The 24658-nt window shown below is 32.4% G+C and overlaps 1 long non-coding RNA gene across 1 annotated transcript in view; it reads left to right on the top strand.

Annotated features, from left to right (window-relative positions):
- The first annotated feature begins 1441 nt into the window (after positions 1 to 1441).
- Positions 1442 to 24658, top strand: part of LOC143231488 (uncharacterized) — a 38006-nt gene continuing 14789 nt past the window's right edge. The window contains exon 1 of the long non-coding RNA XR_013016942.1: positions 1442 to 1575. This is a non-coding gene — a long non-coding RNA (uncharacterized LOC143231488). The remainder of the gene's footprint in view (positions 1576 to 24658) is intronic.

Below are 24658 nucleotides of genomic sequence, written 5' to 3'. Positions count from 1 at the left end.
GATGTCACTACGAAGAGACACGTAATCGTACAAACATTGTTCTTGCAGTTCCAAGTCCAAGTGACGTAATGTAACGTAAATTCGACTAAATGGAGGCCCAACAATAGTGTATATGTAGTGAAAATTGTTGAAATACTGGGAAGGAAAGTTGGGACTGGAAATTATTCCTTGGGTGCCTGTAGAAGTAATATTTTGGCGTCGTTGGACTGCTATTGGTCCAAAAGAGAAAGAAGTTATCTGAAACATTTTTCAAAAAAAAAAAAACATGCAGAAAGACAGATAAATTCTTCAATTAATAAGTTATCTTACTGGTGCATTAGTCTTGAGAATGATAAATATCTTCATCATGTAAAAACCTATGTAAAAAAAGCAGCAATTATTTCAGACGTCGATCGACGCATAATGCATAACGTACCTCACGTACGTTCGTTTTGTTTTTAAATACGAAACGTTACTGTTGAGCTACTTTTTGAGTTTTATTTTTGTTACTTCTATATTTATAATTGTTACTAATATCGAGATGGCTTTCAGTAGGTTGAGTTCCCAGGTTTTGGTATTTCAACTTTATACATATATTCTGTTGCTTCTTCACTTATCCAAATTTCTGATTTTTAAATTTCTATATATTTCAAACAGTTTCTAACAGGACTAGAAATAAATATGGTGATAATATATTAAACCAAAACATAGTGTTAATTTAACCTTTAAATCTTATGTAGTTAGTATTAATATATTTATATAAATACTTTACCAAATATTTCTCTTGAGATACTTGTTTCAAATTTTGAATTATAGCCATCATAAAAGTGAATGGATGTTGAATGAAAAAAACAACAAAACATGTTCCCATTCAAGGACTACCAATACGTATATAGATGCCCACACGAGGTAGGATGCTGTTTTATTTGATTAACAAAAAGAAACAAAAGGTAGAAGATTACATTAGTATTTAATAAATCTGCCCTTTGTAATACGTAAGCCAGAAACGCGGTTAAACATCGTAATGATAAGATATTAAATTTGGGCCTATGAATTGTACCTGGCGAAGATTTTGATTGTGATTATTCTTAGAAGTTTATTGTTTAGAATGTTTCGCAGCAAAACATCAGAGATGAGCCACATGTTCGATAGAGTTTATCCGGCAATTAGCCATCGTTTGTAGTACAGGCTAAGTGAGAAATCGCATTTTGCATGGGAGAATTGTCTAATCTGATTATTAGCGTAAACAAATAAAAGGCCTCGTTCAAAAAGTGACATATTAGACAGCAATGGCAGTCCCTTCGCATACCATTAGTTTTGATATTCAATTTCCTAAGTAGCACTCCCTATTATAACATAATGCCTCCGTATTGTGTTACGGTTCAACGAGAATTTCTGGGAGGATATTAGCGAAACCTGTTTTTAAAAATTGGCAATATGTGGACTAGTCGGAAAACGTTCGTGTCCTAAAGACTGGAGTGAAGTGAGTCAGTGTACGATATTGCCTGGAATAAGGAGTGGCTTCCGTCTAGCTATTCTAACATTCTTAAAGCAACTTCTAATGGGATTAACCACATTTCTACCTATCCTCAAAAGGTAAACCCCATTTTATTTTGATTATCCGGCACCTTTTCAACACAGTATGAAGTGTCTTTTCTGTTGGATTTCATCACGCGTGGCGTGTAGAAACTGTTGTTGTCTGATGTGACTGGAACTGCATTGTTGCTCTATCTGGACAGCACTATTGTATGTGATCTGGCAATTTCTAGTTTACTCTGCCAGTCCTCCTATCGCCCAACTGTGTGAAAATACAGTTAGTTACTGGTATTATTTTGTTCGAGATATGGCTGTTTGTATTTTGTGGACTTTACCGTGTTATATCTTTATACTGTATCATGGAGATGGTCGATTTGTGTTCATAGGAATTCCTATTTACTTATTGATAGGCTGTGTACATGAAAGTAATCTTACTGACAATATATACAAAAAACAAAAATATTTAATCTTATAAATAAAATATATAATATACTTTCACTTGTAACTTTGAACAAGTGATTTTTATTAATCAGGGTCACTGGATGGGTCAGCTTTAAATTTATAAGTTTAAAATGTTAAAATCTGGGTTTCGATATCACACAGTAGACAGAGTACAGATGGTCTATTATAGATATTTGCCCTAACTCAAACATTAATCAGTACAAAATAACTATCATCATCTTAAGTATTTTTATATAAATGATTTAAATATTTCGAACAAATAGTTGTGATATTTCAATATACTTTTCATATGATATTTTAAGTTGATGTTTGTTTGCATTAGATAAAGACCAATATTAAATAAGGGTTGTCTGCGCTAATAGATCCAAGTTTTATATTAATAGACTAAAGGGAAAGCAGCCAGTCAATAATACCTGCCCTTAAACTACTCTGATCGAATACAACGTACCCACGATCCGAAAGTGTGGGATGCAATTTTGCGACAACCGAATGCTAACAATGATCCTCTGAATTATAGTCAGAGATTCTAAACATCAAATGTAATAAAATATTCAGTAAAATATAGCTTTTAATAAAGAGTTTTATATAGATATTCTGATAAAAGAGTTAGCACACAGAATCACACACAAAAGGTGAAATTAATTAAAAGAAAAAAAACCTAAAACTTTTGGCTATTCTTGTTCAGAAGATAGTATTAATAAACTAATTATTTCTATATTAATAAATATATGTTTCGAATTAATAAACTAATTATTTCTATATTAACAAATATATGTTTCGAATTAAATGTTAAGACACCTGTCAGTATATTTAGAAAAAAATACATTTTATTTATTTTTTAGAATGAAAAAAAAAAATCAAAAGGAATGCCGCCTTATAAACTGAGAAAGTTTAAACGTTAAATCCTTAGGGCAATCACAAAGCGTTTAATATTGTCAATCTGTCTAATGTTTCTAGTAAATATCTGAAATTTAAATAAAGTTTTTTAATGTGAGCCACCTAAAAGAATGAACAAATCATGATCAATACATATTTTGTGAGGTATAACAGAAGAAAAAAATATCTCTACAGTCTTTGATTAAACTTTCAGTATATTCAATTGTGGGAAGCAAAATTAATTCCAATTCTACGTGGCTAAAATATAAGATACCTAATATCGTTTAATCTTCTAACTGAGATAACTCACTGTGATCTTAAGGATTCCATTTTTTTTTCTTATTACCTAATGCAAGTACGGTAACAAAATAAGTAGTGTATTACTGAATGTGATTTTTGTATCGAGTTGGTAGGTAAAGATGATTTTTTGTAACTAAGTATCAAACTTGTGGATATTCTTAAGTTAATTGTATCTAAGGATGGCTGATATGGATATTAACACTTTTACTAATAGAGCAGAGAACAACGTTTCGACCTTCTCTGCTTTATTAGTAAAAGTGTTAATACCCGTACCAGCAGTCCTGAGATACATTTTTACTTCAAGTGGGTAGTTCGTCATCATGAGTTACTTCTTAAGTACATTGTTTAACCATTTTTGAGTTATCACTGTCTTAATTGCCACTTTTAACTACATTGCACGTTTTAAAAATATAGAAATAATTTTACAAATATATCTTTATTCTGCTAACATTCTGAAAAATAAATTTGGAAGTTCTATAATTTGTCTATCTGTTAGCTGAGGTCCTGAACATACCCAATATTTCGCGATGACAATTCTTCATGTTTTCACTTCCTATTACAATACATAACGTCGACCATGTTAGCCATGGAAGCTCGTTTTACGTTTTTTTAATGAATAATACGTATCGCTCTTTGTATCCAACTGCACTGGAAGACATAGGGCAAAGGACAACAAGATAGAAAAAGAAACATTTGGACAGATAATTAGGCGTAAATTACGAGTATTAATTTTGTTTAGACTATGTGCTTTTAGCAATACCAACAATGAGCAACAATAAAATATAAATCAAAACTTTTCACGACAGGTATGAGATTCACCAAATAATTAAAGTAAATATAACTAGTTTAAGAGTAGAAGACAAAAACGCTAAAATTTCTAATAAATAGTTTATCTTTCTTTTTGCCAAAAAGGTTGTTTTGGTTTTTACTCTTAATATAGTAGCATAATGTTTTCAAAAGAAATTATAAATAAAAGTGAACTAAGATTTGAGAAAATATTGCTTTTGTTGCTATTTTTTGCGAAGTGATCATGTCTTTGACATAAGTGAATGAGCTTAGTTTATAAAAAAGTTAATCTAAGTGTTTTTACGCTTCCTATAGATGTTCAGATACACCTGAAACCACAATAATCATGAAATTTCTTAAGCAATTGATAATTTAACATTACTTGTAGCGTTCTTCATGCAAATAAACTTTCCTGGTGTGTTACACGTCTCGGATAGCCAATAATGATGGCTATCATTTCCCCGTATTTCTCTTCGAATACCCAGGCAATTCGATGTTTTTACTTGGTAACGACTTTTGTATTTTTTCAGCTGGATTACTATAAAAAAAAGAGAAAAAATACTGTATAAACAAAATTATTTTCCCTGAACATATATTGAGTTTCTTGTTAAAATAGGCATGCGGAATACGTCAAACTCAAACCTGTATTAATATATGTTATATGGAATATAAGTAATGAAATACGAAGTAAATTCACATATAAGGAACATGTAATTTCTCAACAGTTTACACATCTCCTTTACAAATTACACTTTTTTTACAGTACTCATTCTAAAATTAAAAATGTCATTACGTTTGAATACGTATTGTCAACACAGCTATATTTTCGTTTAATTAAACACTAATTGTTCAAACAAAATTCTTTTGAACATTTGCAAATAAAAGAATCAATGAACAAGCTCAAATATGCTAGTTTTTTATATACATGATACAAGGGAAATTGTAATAATCTGGAGAAGAGAATGACAGCTGTACATTAAAACCTAGGTCTATGAAAGATAGCGATGCGCGATACCTTTCGTCTATGTAAATACACCAGGTAAGTGATATCAGTCAGAAGAGAAGTTTAACATATCAACACTTTAGTCTATGAAAGATAACCATAGATAATATCTTTAGTCTATGAAATTTGTTAGTATACATGTGTATAGAAAACAGTTAATATGCATGTGTATAGAGAGAAGATATACAAAATTGGGTTACAAACTGGTAAGGTTTGAATGAAAAAGGTATCAACTAGGAAATATCATATACAGAAGAAATCAAAATTATGTGCACACGCAAGTGCATTAATCAGTCAGAAGAGTATCACACGCAACTACCATTCATTTTCTGCAAGCGGTTATGGGAAGTACAGCGTACCCCACTTCTTTAGAAGTTCTGTAGAACCCTCTTTCAGTAAGGATATACACACATATACTTTTAACGTTAATTCACCATTGCTTACTTCTGAACACCATTTTTCTAGAAAAACTCAGTAAATATTGTATGCCTATACAGTTATAACAGCCCATATTCGATTTAATTTTGTACATTAAAAACAAAAATGCAGTATAATTCTCAATGCAAATATGCCAAATTATCTCACTATGTTAAGCGAACAATTTACTTAATGCATGTTCATCGTTTTACCAAAATAGTTTTGTGATGTTAAATCTTTTTTATTGTTGTTGGTTATGATAAAATGAGTACTTAAAACAGTCTAGGTGTCTTTGGTTTATTTTAGTTTGTTTTTACGACGTACTCAGATAGATTAAGAAAGCCTTGAGAACCAATAGCTGAAATGCCTTTTAAAATGTTCTTTACATACTCCATTAAGTCCTGTAAACTTAGTCTATGCAACTAAATTAGCTTTCCACAAAAAATATTTTCAATTAACTTTTTTGCCAAATATCACTAAAAGGAATTAAATATTTTAAATTTTCTTTTCTTTTTCTTTCGCAAAAAGACAAATAATAAACTATGAGAAACATAATGGTAAATTATTTTATAGTCTCCATCTCTATTTATATTTTTACTTTTTATTGTTAGTTTTTTTAAAAAAACTGTCAAGAACTCGACGACATTTACGTGTTCATGGAAATTAAATTTTTCGTGGAGGCGTAAAATAAATTAAAGTTTTATAGAACGTTATTTATACTTTAATTTCATATTTTGGTGTATTAAACAGGGTGTTTAATCTAGACAGAAATTAAACCGGTATAGAGTGTCATTAAAGCATACGTTCAAAAATAAAGTTAAAAAAGTAATTAGATACAACAGCCATACCACAATATTACCAGAAATACAGGAGTTATAAAGTATAGTTCCGTTATGTTGTATGTCTTTCAAACAGTCAAAAACACAAAACCAATTCCGTCTACGTAAAGGCTCTGCATCGCCACGTGGTTATGGCGCTCGATTCAAAATCGGAGGGTAACGAGTTTGATTCCTCATCACTCTAAACATCGCTCTTTTAGCTGTGGGGGCGTTATAATGTCACGGTCAATCTCACTATTCGTTGGTAGAGTAGCCTAAGAGTTGCGGTGAGTGCTGATGGCTAGCTGCCTTCCCTCTGGTCTTACACTACTAAATTAGGGATAGCCCTCGTGTAGCTGTGCGCGAAAATAAAAACAAAACAAAACAAAACAAACCCTCTATATAAACCTTTAAATGGTTCTTTTCTGTTACCAGAAAAATACAACTATATAGAGCTTCTATCAAGAATGATGAAAGTGTCAAAAACACAAGTAAATAGTCACATCATTGAAACTGACTACACCATCTGTTATGTTATATTTATTTTCACATGCAGTCGATAACAAATTTAAAAAAATTAACAACATAATATTAATAATCTGAATATTTCCTACTTCTCTTGGTAACTTGAACAAGCAAAATTTTAGAAATATGACTGAAAATGTCTTAAATATAAGACCATTAATGTTTTTCTTCAAAATCTACCTATTTTCCATCTATTAGTTTTGTCGTTAGTTTTTATGTTGGTGTTATTTTACAAACATTATCGTCTGTAAAGCTCAGAATGTCCGTCTCAGGCTCATTAAAAGTAATTGCAAAATGTGAATAACGACAGAACGTAACAGTCTAAATATAGAGAAAGGTATTTCGAAACTGAATAAATCATCACACCCATTAAGTTATCTACCAATAATATCATAAGTAAAAGTATAAAAAATAACGTAGAATTAACGCTTAAAGTAATGTTTTCGTATCAATAAATTTCAGGGCTTACTCATTTCGTCAATCAGCTGTCCATCAATCCAGTACCAATTCTTTAATCCTGCTTCTTTAACTCCGCCCACCCAATATAAAACATTAGATCGAACTTCATCTACAGATTCCACAAGAGACTGAAGTATCATCTTCTGCTGGAGAGACGGGGCAATGGCTAATATTGCGCCAGACTCTATGCAAATATCATTTGCCTTGGACCATTTGACTTCTGGGTACGAGATTAACAGGTAGCAGGTGTTATTTAAAAGTCGAAACATTTGGCTATCGCACTGGCTGGCGACTGCTTCATTTTCTTCTAAGTCAGAACAAACGTACAAATTTATTTTGCAGAGAACGGAAAGCAATATGTTGAAGAATAAAAATAAGTAACAAATTATGCATGTAAAAACAACAAAGGCCGAAGAACAAATGAGTTTTTGTTACAAAGAAAAGATTATTAAAAGTCTTAATGAATCAGTATAAGATTAACTGAAGAATTTCTTTCAACTTAAGGAGTTATTACACAGGCAATAATTTCAGCATTGAAATTCGTGAAATAATACTTTCAAAATGACGTCTATTACAAATTTATTACGAAACATTTATTTTACTGACAAATTTATTTTTATCATATAAAGTTGTTAAATTATATATTCAAAAGATTTTAATACGCCTTTATCTTAACACAATTATTTGAGCATAGAGTCAAATGTGCAACATAAAATGAGCTCTGAAAGTAACAAAGCATTTTTACAATTTAATAGCTTTTATTAAAAATCCATAAAATCACCATTGGTAATATAAAAAATCAAGCTGTGTTGTATATTGACAAGCGGTGTTAAATATAGCAGAGGGTTAACATAGAAATTACAGTTACAAAAGACAATTATTGTAGTTTTTATATTTAGTTTTAAATTGTTAATTATGCTAATAACCATCAAGCTACTCAACAAGTTTGTAATAAATATTATTTCTATGGTAAAATCAATGAAACATGGTTTATGATCTTTAATACTGTAAACAAGTACGCACGAATAGCAAGTATGATGGATAATTTCATAAGCATTCTTTCTGTCTTATATTAATTTGTATTCTATGCGAATTTGTTTGTTTTTCCCTCTGTACTCCCTCTAAAGATTTCAAATTAGCAAAACCAAACTTAGTTTGTGGTCTTTGGTTGTCTCGAAAGTGCCCTTATCTATGTGGTGTAGCTTCTTTGCTAATGGGAATTAAAACACATCCCGAAGATCAACAAGGCAAAACGAGTGTTTTGAAATAGGTTTTAGGGTTGTTAAATCCTAATCTGGCATCAGATTTTGCGTTTCTGATCCATATCGGAATCCTTGGCGCCATATTTGAAACTACGTTTATGCCTCCCTTACTCAAGCTAGCGGGACCAAAACTGACACGCTTGATCAAATACCAAAAGCAGGTGTCCTAGCGTGTTTTGGGGATTTCGAGTACGAACCTCACTTATTTCTCAAACAAAAAAGATTACAAGTCCCCAATAATTTATTTATACATGATAGGCGTCTAATAATAGGTTTTAAGGATTGCTGAACCTGTATCTGGCTTCTGATTTTGTGTTCCTGGTCTGGAAAGATGAAAGTCTTTGAATCCAGCAGGAGAGCTTCGCTATTTTACGCCAATTAAAATAATGTTTTTAATGAAAGAGTTTCATGCGTATAAATAAATTAAGGTTAAAGTATTCTAAATTCGGAAAATTATGTACCTGTAATGAACAAATACGTTTAATTAACAATTTTAAACAAACACCACCTGTAATTAAACAGATGTGGTAGATATTACGTGTACTTTAAAGTTCAACAGAGCTCGGTAACGCAAAAACTACGTATTTTTTGTATATGTATTTTTAAAAAAATTGTAACACAAATCTAGGAGCGTTTAAACCTAGGATATTTTTTTAGGAAAATTGTGCTTAATTGTAACGTAGCAGTAATACAAAAATAACACAATTTTTCGTTTTTGTTTATAAGACTGTAATGTTATACAAAATACGGTAAATTACTATATACTGTTTCCATGAAATAAAAAAAACTATTTAGACTAAAAGTTATGTTTACGTCTAAATGCAAATGACAAGGTTACAGAAAACGCTCGGTTACGGAAAATATCGGTTATTTTGCTTCAAATGAAATTGTACTTTGAGTACAATCTTTATTGTTTGGAATTAAGTAAGAAAACCAAAGGTCTGTCATGTTACAGTTTTAAAAATTTATATACAACATTTTGTCACGTTTATAGAGTCTTCATAAAGCTAATTTTAGTTAGCTCTAAGAAGGGTTGTATAATATCCAAAAAAAATGTTTCTTTTGATATTTAGCTGACAACAAATTAAAAACATTTAAACTTTTATTCTTATTACTTAGATCACATTAACAATTCTCAAGCGACATTGTATATTTTCCTTAAACATTATATCGCTATGATCATTTACTCGATGACGATCTGGTGTTATGACTAAGACAGACGTACTGTCTGTTCTTACCAGGTCCCAGGCGAACTTCTGCTTGAAATCCTCTACCAGAATTTGAAATATCGGAGTGAAACGTAAGCATAATTTGATTAGTTCTGCTCAGGAAGCGAAGAAGCTTTAGTTTATCTGTCCAGTTTCCACAGTGTCGTGTAACAGAGTTTTGATTTTGTTTTTCTCCCTCTTGAATTTCCACGTAGTCATAGGAACATCTTAAAGAAAGATCAAAATAATAGCACCTATAAGTATTTTAATACGCCTTAAGATTTTGGAACATAAAAATAATTTTTTGATATTTTCAAGAAATATAGTCAATAATGTCATTATTAATTTACTTCCAAAAGACTTTTAGCGACATCATGTATGTATAGTATTAAGGATGTTATTCTATCATGCATGAAATAATTCTGGTGCCTAAAGCCAAATTAAAATGTGCAATTTTCAAAAAGAAAAGAGGAGGAATCATAATGTCGCTTAAATTCTTGTATTCACTGAAAATTCTTAGGTTAAAGAACGAGAACCAATTGAGAGCAGTTATTTGTATTAGATCTAGTTGTTTCAACCAGGCTTTATTATGGTAAAATTAAACTATGTAATTTAACGTTAATTGTAATAGTTAAGTCTGTAATGATACTTTTGACATCTGTTTTTATAGATTAAATATTTCCTTATAAGGTTAACATTGCTTCTCGAAATTAAACATTTATTAAAATTATCTTAAATAAATGTGATACATCGAGAAGCTCCGGTAACTGTATACGTTTTAGTCGTTAAATAAAGAAAACACATAAAAGTAAATGTTCATCGTTTAGTTAACCTGCTTCTATATATAATGTTTTCCGAGTAACAGTTATGACACAATAACTGTTGAGGAAAAACGTCTTTCATTTCATTAAAATAAAATAACATTTTATTTGTTGTCCTAATGTTGTTTCATGGTATCAATGATCTTATGAAAAAATCATTAACTAACAAGCTTTAGTGTTTGCGTTTTATCCGAAAACTAAATATTGGTTGTATATTATTAACACATTACATTTTTAACTTCAGTTCTTTTACTTCATTCTAGAGCTGTAAGTATGGATTACATCAGCCACATTATAGTAGTGAAAGAAAGCTGTTGTAAATGTAAATGAAAGGTTCTGATTTAAAAGAAATCTCGCTTTGGTGTGTTAAATACGCAGTTATCCACAAAACATTTAAGGTTAAATTAATATGTTCAATACAACAGTATTTCTTTAAATACAAAATTTCTAGAGTAATACAGAATAATTATAATCACAAACTCCGAAATCTAATTAATTTTATTGGTCTTAGACTCAACATTAGTAAAGTCTTTATTAACTATAGCCTGTATAAAGGGATATATTAACACTGTAAGTTGTATATGTTTATGTTTTAGCTTAGTTAGAGCCAAATTTTAAGGTACTTCAAACTTTCAGTAAATAAACTTATAATGTTATTTTATGACCTAACGTTAGATAGACCTTTTATAAACTTTAATATGTTGTTGTACTAAACGTCTACTAAAGTATATTTACCTATTCCTCCGACCCTGTATGGCGAGGTGGGTTAAGGCGTTCGACTCGAAATCTGAGGGTCACGGGTTCGAATCCCTGTCGCACCAAACATGTTTGCCCTTTCAACTGTAAGGGTGTTATCATGTTACGGTTAATCCCACTATTTGTTGGTAAAAGAGTAACACAGGAGCTGGCGGTGGATGGTGACGATTAACTGCTTTCTCTCTAGCCTTACACTGCTAAATTAGTGACGGCGAGCGCAGATAGCCCTCGGGTATCTTTGCGCGAAATTCAAAAATAAACAAACCTCTTCCTTGTATTTATGTCCTTTGAAAAATCCGCGCGCATACACATTTATATTGTAAGATTCGCGCGCCTTTTCAAGACTGAACACAAGAACAACAACTGAGTATTATAACAATACGTTACCAACTTTAAGGGTCTACAACAATATTTAATCATTGTTGGTGTACCAACTTTTACTTAAGTACTGTTGAATGAAATAGTATCCTTAAAATTCCACAATTTTTATTTTCTAATCCTTTTTTTTTAAAAAAATGGCTTGTTGATCCTCATATCCTTTGTTTGTTACGAAACATAAAGTTACACAAAGGGTTGTTTCTGCGATCTATCTACACGGGGATCGAAATCCAAGTTTTAGCGTTATAAGCCCTTCAGACTTACTACTGAGGGACTTGTGGGAGCACTCTTGCAGTTACATTCAAAATTATTTTATCTGAATCTCTTATATTACATAAATGGCTGATTTATTTGCTCGAAAAATGTTGTTTTTGTCAAAGTTTAGAACGAGGACATATATTTTATATGCATACATTATTACTATAATATAATTATTTAAAAAAAACATCATAAAATATTTCTTTATAATTTATTTACACAAACAAATAATCAGTATTTACAGTTTTACAACAGGCAGTTAGCTAGTTTTAAACAAGCATTACCAAACCAATATTGTTAGCACCTTTTGATTGTTTAGACAATGGGTTTTTACTTAGACTCAATACACGTAAGAGTGGATAAACTGCAATAAGAATGAGTTGTATAATATAATAAACATTGAGTTATTTCAGATGAACCACGTCCTATTGAGGTTAATACATTAGATACAAATCGCTTTTCTTGGTCCGCAACTTTTTTACAGAAAACCTCATTCTTTAATTTTTATAGGGAAGTTTTCGTAATACTAATTAAAGTTCACTTATTTTTTTAGTCTTTATTCAAACCAAATAAAGAATATAGTTTCAAAATTTTATTTTTGTGTTTATTTTAGACTGTTTTAAAGGGTAAATGTAAAACTGTTCTCGTTTAAAATATCCTTGAGAATATTTCTTATCTTGTCTAAATGATGAAGTACTTTTCTAAATACATATCATATGTTTCAATAACTATTGCTCGTTTTAAATTCTGTATTTATACACTGATTTTAGTAACATACATGTCAGTACTAAATGACGTTGATCTGTGAAACATTTTTCACTTAACATGTTATTACTAATTTGACTGAATAAAATTTTCTGTTTCAAACAGAAGACTAAACTTTATGTTTGACCGTGGCCTGGCATGGCCGAGCGCGTAAGGCGTGCGATTCGTAATCCGAGGGTCGCGGGTTCGCGCCCGCGTCGCGTCAAACATGCTCGCCCTCCCAGCCGTGGGGGCGTTATAATGTTACGATCAATCCCACTATTCGTTGGTAAAAGAGTAGCCCAAGAGTTGGCGGTGGGTGATGATGACTAGGTGCCTTCCCCCTAGTCTTACACTACTAGCACAGGACGGCTAGCACAGATAGCCCTCGAGTAGCTTTGTGCGAAATTCCAAAAACAAATAAACTTATATTTAACCATATAACGCAAGTTGTTTTTTTTTTTTTAGTCATAGACATTTCTAAATTGCACTGTTTAATGAATACAGAGAACCTGGATATTTAAATTAACTGGTTTGTATCCTGTACTGAGACAAAAAATGGCTATTAAAACCTCCGATCCCGTATTAGAGTATATAGAGGGCAGCTAACTGTAGTATCACAAATGTTCTACTTCTAGCCATTTTCAGTCTGTGGACAACATAAGTAATATATATGTTAAAGATCAGAAAACATATTAAAGACCCTTAGTTCAGTTACAGGCGATTGAATAGACGAAAGTGCCAGCTGGCTTAACGTGACAGAAAATTAATCACAATACCAAGTGGCGTACCTAACTAAAAACAATTAAGAGTTTAATAAATTAATAGAACGCGTTGTGATATTTCTAAAGCATCACAGGTACACGGAAAGCTAAAAAATCTTCAAGCGTAAAATACAGCTACAGAAAATATTAATGATCGTAGTTACTTTCCACAAGACAACGTTCTTGTTTGATATCAATACGAGGACATAAACTCTTTCTTTTTCAAACAGGTTTTCGTATCTTAGTTTACAGATCAATACTTTAATGATTTATGAGTTTCGTTTTCTTTACTTCGTACCCTTGGATTTTAGTAGAATGTAATTAAACTATCTAGTATTCTAAGTAAATAAATTGCAGTTTCAAATTTGTCTTCGAGGTAAGTGTACCTATCGGATATCACCTACAAAATGGATGACATAACTTATTATCCGCCATGTGGCATATAAGGATCTGCATTATTCTGTTTATTACTATGGAAAATACTGTTTGCAGTAATGTAATTTATTTTTTCTTTAATGACCATCAAGCTACTTCAAGTATATTTATATTCAATATATTATCTTACTTCAAACAATTTGAGATTCAACACTTTGTGCACAAGATTTCATTAATAACCAAATTAGATATTTTTAATTAATCATTGAATCATAAAAATAAAATTAAATTAAATACCTTATATTACTGTATATCCTTATTTTGTTAATTTATAATACCACAATCTAAGTTTTTGCTGGTTTTGATTGATGTTGGTTTTAATTTTCTTCGTCTTTGTTTTTTGGAAAGTTATTATGGCTTAAAATCTCAGTATTTGCGTAAATCTCAAAGTTATTAACTTTTTGTTATTATGATTTAAAAGCATGTATGTAAAAAAAATTTACATTATAAATTTGAACCTACTATATTTTGTCATAATATATAAAAATAAAATAGGTTGAGAAAATTACGACATGAGCTTTACTTTGAAACTAAAATATATACTGTCAGGTGTGACTTTCTTGTTCACAAGTTAGTATTATGATATAATCAGTTAAAGCTGTATGGCGGTTCTTAGTAGTAGACAAGTAGTTGTTGATTAACATCAAGTTCTAATTCCGGTATTTTATTATTTGTTACCTATTAAAAGTTTTTTTAGATGTTTCAACAAGTAAATTTGATCAATAAGCGTATTAAAATTTGATCTACAAAAGTGCCTACAACTAACAATTGGTGTTTATGTGTTCCGTAAGTAAGATATAACTTATATTTTTATTTTTCTATCATCAGCAGTGTTGGCGAGAATTGTTTGGATTTCGCACAAAGCTACACGAGAACTATCTGTGATAGTTGTCCCTAATTTAACACTGTAAGACTAGAGGGAAAGCATCACCACCCACCGCCAACTCTTGTAATACTCTTTCACCAGCGAATAGTGAGATTCACATTATAACGCCCCCATGGCTGAAATGGCGAGCATGTTTGACGTGTTACAGGTTCGAACCTTCGAACCTCAAATTACGAGTCGAGCGTTCTAACCACCTGCCCATACCTGTTCGTTGGCTAGAAGGAGTAATGTATCCAGTTTTATTATTTTTAATTTTTATTATTACAATTTTATTATAACGATTATTTTGCATTACTAGCTTATTTTATGTGTTTAGGACTAACCTAAATCTAAAACTGGCCAAACCTCGAGAAAAAATATAATTAACATTGAGGATACCCAAATGATGAAACAATATACTGCAATCCTAAAAAGCAAGGAAGGCATATTTAGTTAGCTATTATCGTCTGCTAGTTGATTTTATTTTTGATCTAAGTAGATTGTTTTCTCTGATAGGAACTCAATAACAGCTTGTAACCACTTAAAACTTACTCCTATGTAACTTACAGAACAAACATTCAAACTCTTAACTCTCTAAGTTAGAAAGAAATGTGATCTTAAAAAACTGTTATAGCTACACTTTTCTTCCTTATTAAGAATATACATATTAATCGCGTTTTCTTAGTTTTGCTAGCTTCTTTTAATATATCTTAATTAACAATTCACTTAATGGCGAAGTGCATTAAAACATATTGAAAAGTGTAATTTTCATCAATATAAATAACACATTTACCTGTTAATGTATTTTGCGAATTGTACAAAAGGTAAAATATAATACAATTATTTGTCAATCCTTTTATACACTTTAACAATTTATTCAATACACTCAAAGAAAATACCTATTGATACACTTTTGATTTTAAAGCTTTTTTAAAATCCCGAAAAGTTGTGACATTTACACAAACTCATAGTGAAGCATTAATATCAACATCTTTTATGTTCTATTTGAGTAATTACAGTCGTCTACGTTTTAATGAATGTCAACACTTTGATTTCAACGGGATAAAACATCCAGTAAATAATTAATTACAATACTATAAAACTCCCTGTATCCAGAATACCGTCTGCGGCTGGTTTCTGTCAAACTACTTACACGGTAAGTCGTATCACATTTACTTATTTTGAGTTTCATGTGCTTATAAACAACAAAGAAAAAAAAACACTTTAGTGGAAAATCCATACTTGTTCTGACTGACGTTACGCTATTGAATTGAGTATTTTGACTGTTTTTTTTAACTAATTACATATGCCATTTCAACAGAACATAGTATTTTGAAACCATGTAGTTTTCAAGTTAAAATATTTCTTTATGTTCTTTGGAGCTGACGCACAATATTTTTTTTTTTTATATACTGGAGTGTTGAGAAGTCGTGTAAAAGTTGTCTGAACAATAAGAGAGCACATTTCTTTAAACTTATTAAGCCAGACACAATCTCACATCTTTACGTCATTATAACACTACGAGTAGACAATAATTCTTATTATTAACACTATTTTATATCTACTGATTAATCCATTTCAGAAATGTAAAAAAAAAACAAGAATCATTCCGATATTTATAAAACCCATGCACAAATGGTATTATTATTATTGGACAGCTACAGTCAATGTGCTATAGGCCTAGGAAGCTATAAATTTTGTGATTAACGCCTGTTAATCGGAAAACTATAGAATTTGACCAGGAACGTTTATAGATTTCGAACCTTACAAACCATTTAACTTCAATGAATCTGCTTCGGACGTTAGTGTTTCTAGGAGAATATTAACGATCTCCTTAAGTAAAAATAAGCTTATAAGCGGCGTTAGGCCAACTGAATTAGTTAGCTTAAACGAGGTATGTGGCAGTATCAACTCAGAATTAATTTGCTCGTGAGGGAATTGGATCATCGATACGATGCTCCATTATAGGCAAGACAGAAGGCCCAGTATAGCTTGTAAGTTTATAAAATTTATATATAAATCATTATTTGTTGAAACTATTAGTAATAACTGTTATTTAAATTGTATTGTTTTCACATTTGTGTTAAAAAGGAAATTGTGCATATCAATTTTGTTGGCAAATACCATAAATTTGATACGTATTGACATTTAATTAATTTCTAAATGAAAATTTAAATGTCCGATTATTTGAAATACCAACACGTATTTATAATAAATTCGAGACTTGTTCCAGATGAACAGCAATACATAATAAGAGCCACACAGTATATTTAAATTGACCCGGCATAGCCAGGTAGGTTAAGGCGTTCACTCCCCGTCGCACCAAATATGATCGCCCTTTCAGACGAGGGGGCGTTATAATGTCACGGTCAATCCCACTATTCGTTGGTAAAAGAGTAGCCCAAGAGTTGACGGTGGGTGGTGATGACTAGCTGCCTTCCCTCTAGCCTTACACTGCTAAATTAGGGACGGCTAACGAAGATAGCCCTTGAGTAGCTTTGCGCAAAATTAAAAAAAAGCAACAAATATATTTAAACAAATTTACATTCAATTAGTATTTTAATTAATACAACTAACTGCTATTGAGATGTCCTACCTATTTCACCCCAAAACATAAAATTACTTGATATGATCTAACATGCTGACCCCACCGGTAATGGATGGTATAAAAAAAAAGTCACTGATTTTAGCTTTAAGCTCTTCATATGGTTGGGATTTAAAGTTTGAACAGCCTAAACAGTTGAATAAACATGTTTTGCAACAAAGATTATACTCTACACACTACCACAAGGCAACAGCACTTTTAAGAAGTTTTGTGTTTAAATTTTGACCAGATTTTAAAAACTGAGTATCTGACTCATCACTACCGAACTGCATTTCAGAAAATTACAATCTAGGTCATGTAAAGCTGTCATTTTATGATACCTTTTTTTAAAAAAAATTATTCTTAGAGTCTAGGCAACGGTTTATGTTTACAGGAACGAATAGTAATTTATGTATGAAACAATTAGGCCAGTGGTTCCGAAACTGTGCGCCGCGGCGCCTCAGTTATACATGAACAGATCACTTTTACAGACCGCTACTTCGGCTAAATTTTTAGGATTAACTTACGAAACCAAATTAACATGGATACAGCATACTAACAATATCCTGACTAGAATCTGGAAAAGAGCAAATTATGCAAGAAGCCTATCGGGTAAAAACCAAGGCACATCACCTGATGATATAATAAAAATCTACAAAACTACATTAGACCTTTAGTAGAATACGTATGTCCATCCTGGATAAACATAATACAAAAACAATTACACAAACTACAAAAAATACAAAATTCAATCTTAACCTCAGCTTATAAAGTACCACGCAGTACTTCATCCATATTTATGCACAAGTATGCAAACATGGAGACAGTATCTGATAAACTCTTGCATAATACACTAAATTATTTTAATAAAAAACGGCATAAAATATTTTTTTTACTGTGTGATCTCGACAGATACTACATACATGATGAACATAGTCCTAAGTACCTCTCTCCAATGAATATATATTTAAGAAATACAAAGCAAGCTAGCCACCATGCACTAGAAGCTTAGTGTGTGTGTGTGTGTGTTTTCTTATAGCAAAGCCACAAAGGACTATCTGCGCAGTCAACCGAGGGGAATCGAACCGCTGATTTTAGAGTTGTAAATCCGAAGACATACCGCTGCATTAGCGGGGGATAGAAGTTTTGAACTAGTATAATATTCATAGCTTTTCTTCCTTTTTCTTTTTCTCGTTAAATATATATAAATAGATTTAAAAAATAAATAAAAATAATAACGAAAAAAATATAAAAAAGAAAGTAAAAAAACAAAAAAGGCAACATAAGAGCCGCAGTGCTGTGGGTTACTCAGGCTCTACAACTACAACATAGTAGTAGCCGACATGAAAGTCAGGGATAGAGGAAGAGGTCTTGTGCACTTGACCCTCCTGAGTATCTAATATCTAACATACCGAAATATCCACAAAGAAGAAAACATCTATCGGACACCGTGCGAACTACTAGCTTGAGGATGTTCACAGTTTTAACATCAGATCGCGTTACATTCTTTTTGATGACGTTCTCGAATGTTTTTGTTTACTTGTGCTATCAGTTACGCCAGTAACTTATCGAGCTATCTCGTTTCTCAGATTTTCTATTTAATTACCTGTCGACTCTCTCCAGGTCCGTCAGTAATCGTAATAACTGAAGGTTGTCGTGTTCAAGTGTCTGAGAGGTCTAGCGAAGTTCAGTGAATTATTTTCTTGACTTTTGGTTCTTGTGACTAAAAATGGAAAGATTTTTGAACGCCAATGACAAGTGTAGGAATGAAGAAACGGATGGCGAACCACAGACCAATGGCAAAGCTGTAAAGAAACGGAATATCGGAAATATGATGACAGTTATCTAGATTTTGGTTTTCGTTCGATAGATGTCAATCATGAAGAGTATCCATAGTGTATATTATGTCTAAAGGTTTTGGCTCCAGAGTGCATGCTTCCAAGTAAACTAAAACACCACTTAGAGACCAATCTTCCTAACATAGCTAGTAAATCCCGTGATTATTTTACCAGAAAGATAAAAGAACTGAAAAAACAATAAGGTACATTTTTTAAACTAGCATCAGCACCAAGTAATGCTTTTGCTAGCATCTTAAGGTGGTATATAGAGTTGAAAATATAAAAATTTTCACACCATCTCAGAAAAGGTTTCAGCCTCAAAAAAAAAGTTACTACTATGGTGAAGAAAGATGAATGAAAATGGTGGCAAAGACTGTTTTCTCTGTTGCAGCAGTTTGTAACGTCCAATAAAGTTGATGTGACCCACGAACTAAATTCTGTTTTTGAGGAGCACCTAACACAGCTGAGTGACTGGTTTGAAAATTACTTTCCAGAAGATATGAGGAAGTTTGCATGGATTCAAGACCCATTCAAGGCTAAGACTCCATCTAAATTTACCTCTGCAGAAAAAGAAATCTTATTGAGCTGTTTTGTGACAATACTTTAAAAACAAAATTTGGCAGCATGGAATTAACTGAGTCTTGGATATCAGTAAAAGATGAATATCGCTGCTAAGTGCTGAAGCTCAGCGAATCCTCATTTCATTTGCGACATCATATCTCTGCGAAGCTGGGTTTGCGGCGGTTGCTGTGATAAAAAGCAAGTACCGCGCGAAAACCAATGTTAAACAGGAAATGAGGGTGTCGCTGTTCAATCTGATTCCAGGTTTGAAAAGCAGTGCAGTGACCAACAGGTGTACACATCCCATTAGTAACTGAGGTTATTTAAAAATGAAATAAAATATTGTTGTCACTTTCAATTTACGTGTATTATTCTTTCAAATAGCTACGAAGTTGTTTGGACATAACTACTTAATAAACGTAACAGTTAGGTTCTTTTTTTTGTCTAGGGCTCCGTGAAAAAAAACTACTGAGACACTAAGGGCGCCGTGAACCAAGAAAGCTTGGGATACGCTGAATTAGACTAATCTTACTAGGTATCATAAATATTTTGTCCCAGTATTTGTTTTCATGTGTACGCCAAGAATAGAAAGGCCTCGTGATGAAAAATTATCAGTCCCGCTGGAAGAAATTGAAAGAATACGAAGTCCATATATTTTCTTGCATCTTACAAGAGAAAAAAAGAAAACAAACAAACTATAATCTTCTGAAAATTTCGGGTGTAATGTTTTCTTACTTTCCTGAGGTCATAATTTTATTTGATCACAGAGAAAATCATTGAACCTTAGAATGATGGAAGTTAAATCTTTAAAATATTAGGACGACTTGAATACTAGGTTCGTTTAACAAATATAAATGTATTACAACCTTTGTTTGTTTTGGAATTTTGCACAAAGCTACTCGAGGGCTATCTGTGCCAGCCGTCCCTAATTTAGGAGTGTAAGACTAGAGGGAAGGAAAATAGTCATCACCGCCAACTCTTGTGCTACTCTTTTACCAACGAATAGAGGGATTGACCGTCACATTATAACGCCTCTACGGCTGGGAGGGCGAGCATGTTTAGCGCGACGCGGGCTCGAACCCGCGACCCTCGGATTACGAGTCGCACGCCTTACGCGCTTGGCCATGCCGTATTATAACCTGAGAATAACAAAATAGATAAACGTTTACTATAATCTAAGGATAACAAATGTGAGTAAACGTATACTACAATTTAAGGATAACAGAATAAATAAAGTGTAATGTAATCAAAGAATAATAAATATAAATAAATGTGTATTATAACCTGAGAATAACAAAATATATAAACGGGTACTATAATTTTAGTATAACAAAATAAATAAAGGTGTATTGTAATCTAAGTATAACAGAAATAAATAAATATGTACTATAATCTAAGCCAGGTAGTTAGGGCGCTCGACTCGTAACTTGAAGATCGCGGGTTCGAGTCCCCGTCGCACCAAACAAACTTTCAGCCTTGAGGGCGTTATTACGTGCGGTCAATCTCTCTATTCGTGGTAAAAGAATAGCTCAAGAGTTGGTGGTGGGTAGTGATGACTAGCTGCTTTATCTCTAGTCTTACATTGATAATTAAGGACTGCTAGCGCAGATAGCCCTGATGTAGCTCTGCGCGAAATTAAAAAAAAACCCAAAGAAAACAATGTATAACTATAGCAAAATAAATAAAGGTGTACAGTAATTTAAGTGTGACAAAATAAAAAAACAGGTAGCGTATTCTAGGTATAACAAAATAAATAAACGTGTACTGTAATCTAAGTATAGTATTATCATTGGTAAAAAAGTATCCTATTTTAAGCGTTTATTTGTTTTTGTTTTTTAATTTCGCGGGCTATCTGTCCTAGCCGTCCCTAATTTAGCAGTGTAAGACTAGAGGGAAGGCAGCTAGTCATCACCACCCACCACCAACTCTTGAGCTACTTTTTTATCAACGGATAGTGAGATTGACCGTCACGTTATAATGTCTTCACGCTGAAAGGGCGAGCATGTTTGGTGTGACAAGGATTCAAATTTGCGACCCTCAGACTGCGAGTCGAGCGCCTGAGTTACTTGATCATTAAACACTTTAAAAGAAAAAGATCGTAAGCGTAGGAAAAATCATAAACTGCGTGAAAAATCAATAGCTCGTGCCAGAGTTTAGCAACTTTAGTCACTAATGTAATAGATGTGTATTTGTTATAAAAGAAGACGTAATATGAAGGCTGGTGTAGAATGTATGTATTCTGAGTCGCATTTTTCACAGAGCTAATACAATTGAAACGAGTATAGAAACACAATGGCTATTTATAGTGGATTCGCATACTGATTCAAAATCAAACACTTTCATGGATACGTATTACACTTTGTATGTGGCAGAAACCAGAGGAACTGTTGGAAAAGAAATATTTATGTGAAAATCTAAGAATGTATATTGATACGGGTATTTTTGATGTATACTTACTTTCGAAACATCTTAGATGACACGACTTCTAGATAACTTTAACAATAAATAAATCAATTTGTAATCCTTGAAGGTTGTTAAAATGATTCGTTGCTTAGTGTGTAAGGAGTTACGACACAATTACAGAGCGTGTGATGTCATATTTTACAGAAATGAGTGTCAGTAGTTCTCAAGAACACGCTAATCCATAGAAATTATGTTGATGAATAGAACTGAAACATCTCTAAATTATCCAACTAGATATGTCATTGTATGTATATTTAGAAATAAAATTATCCACATTCTGACCACATTTTTCTTGAAAAACTGATTTAGATGTATGCTGGCAGAAGAAATGGAATTGAAACATTCATTAAGGTAACATAAAAACTGCAAGGCCCGGCATGGCCAAGCGTGTTAAGGCGTGCGACTCGTAATCTGAGGGTCGCGGGTTCGCATCCCCCATCGCGCCAAACATGCTCGCCCTTTCAGCCGTGGACGCGTTATAATGTGCCGTGGGAGCGCTATAATGTGACGGTCAATCCCACTATTCGTTGGTAAAAGAGCAGCTCAAGAATTGGCGGTGGGTGGTGATGACTAGCTGCCTTCCCTCTAGTCTTACACTACTAAATTAGGGACGGCTAGGACAGATAGCCTGCGAGTAGCTTTGTGCGAAATTCAAAAAAACAAAGACAAACAAACAAAAACTGCAAACACAAATAGAAAAATAGAAATTGTATATTTTTAATCATTAAATTAATAACAAACAGCTAATATATCTAACAAAACTAATTGTTTTATGTAAGTGAATTGGGACCTACTAAAGTTTGTTTATTTGAATTCCGCGGAAAGCTACTCTAGGGCTATCTGCGCTAGCCGTCCCTAATTAAGCAGTGTAAAACTAGAAGGAAGGCAGCTGGTCATTACCACGCACCGCCAACGCTTTGGCTACTCTTTTACTAACGAATAGTGGGATAGACCGTAACATAATAACAGCTGATAAGGCGACCATGTTTGGTGTGACGGGGAAACCGAACCTGCAACCCTCAGATTGCGAGTCAAACGCCCCAGCCACCTGGTCATGCCAGGCTTCTTAGTACAGTCAAAATAAAATGGAATTCCCTCTGAGTAGAGTTTTCACGATGATGCAGTTTTGTTGTGAAGATGTATGAGTACTAAGGTAAAAGTGATCCATTTGTGCGTAAGCTATGTTAAGTAAAAAGATACATGGTTTCTTTAAACTATTTTCAGCTTAGTTTTGTTATATTAGAAACAACAACGACAACCATTCATTCTATGCTTCATTTGTAACAACAACAACAAAATTCCAATGAGAAACAAATATAAGGTGGAGATTTATTATCATGATTATTATTTTATTAAAGACAGACATTTAAACCTGTGTAGCCTATTAATCTACAGTTGTTTTTTTCTTTTCTTTTTAAATCTTTCTTTTTCTTGTAGTGCTTAGAGGTATTGTGCAGAAGACATAAATTATAGTGGTCTCCAGCAATAATATGCGTCAAAGCAAAAATGTACGTTTTGTTTAAAAGACAATTAGGAAGATATGTGGTTATACACAAATTTTGATTTAATTCCAAATACAAGATTTAAACTAAAAGGTATTTAATAGCCAGAGCAATAAAATAAAACAAGAAGCCTTCCTATTAATGCTTGGATCAAGGAAAGGAAAACAAGAACTAAACAGTACCTTAAGCTGTAAGTAACAAAGTGTGTATCATTTATCTAAGTAAGGACACCCTGAATTACGTCTAACTGAAACAGAAGTTGATTGATGATGATGGTTCACCTACTTAACTTGATGTATAGCTTAACTTTTATTAAGCTAAAATGTGTAAAAAGTTTTAAGCTATTTAAAGGTTGTTTTTTAATCTAATCTAATTTTATTTCAAGTTGTTTTGAGGAAGAAAAATTGTAAAGTAAATAGCCATAGAAAATCCACACATGTGTCTGCAAATATATATCGTTGATCAATATTTTTTTCGTCGAAACAGTACTAGGTTAAAACGGTTTTCATGTCTTAAATAACATTAATATATTTTGTGTGTTTGTGTGGAATAAATGATTATGTTTATTGCTGTGTTTAAATAGCGTCTTTCTTTAAAAATAACATTTACGTTATTTATTCTACAGGTTAAGTTGAGCATATGTTATACTCTGTTCTGTCAATTAGCAGGCCCGGCATGGCTAGATAGTTAGGGCGATCAACTCATAAGTTAAGGGTCGCACGTTCGAAACCCCGTCACATCAAACATGGTCGCCCTTACAGCCGTTGGTCGTTATAATGTGATAGTCGATTCCACTATTCGTTTGATAAAATAGTATCTCAAGCGTTAGCGGTGTGTGGCTATGACAAACTGCCTTCCGTCTAATCTTATATTACTAAATTAGGAATGGCCAGAGCAGATAGCGCTCGTGTAGCTTTGCGCAAAATTCAAAACAAACAAACAAACAAACTATCATTTAATTTATGGGTTAAAATTAGTTCTAAGTGAAATAATTTGAGCTTTGTAAGTCTCATTAGCTTCCCTCTAATCTCATGAACCGTAGACCAAAATTATTTCAA

The sequence above is a fragment of the Tachypleus tridentatus genome, chromosome 11 (genome assembly GCF_004210375.1).
Source record: "Tachypleus tridentatus isolate NWPU-2018 chromosome 11, ASM421037v1, whole genome shotgun sequence".
NCBI classification, from domain to species: domain Eukaryota; kingdom Metazoa; phylum Arthropoda; class Merostomata; order Xiphosura; family Limulidae; genus Tachypleus; species Tachypleus tridentatus.
Note: the sequence above shows the minus strand (reverse complement) of the source record. Positions and strands in the feature narration are given on the sequence as shown.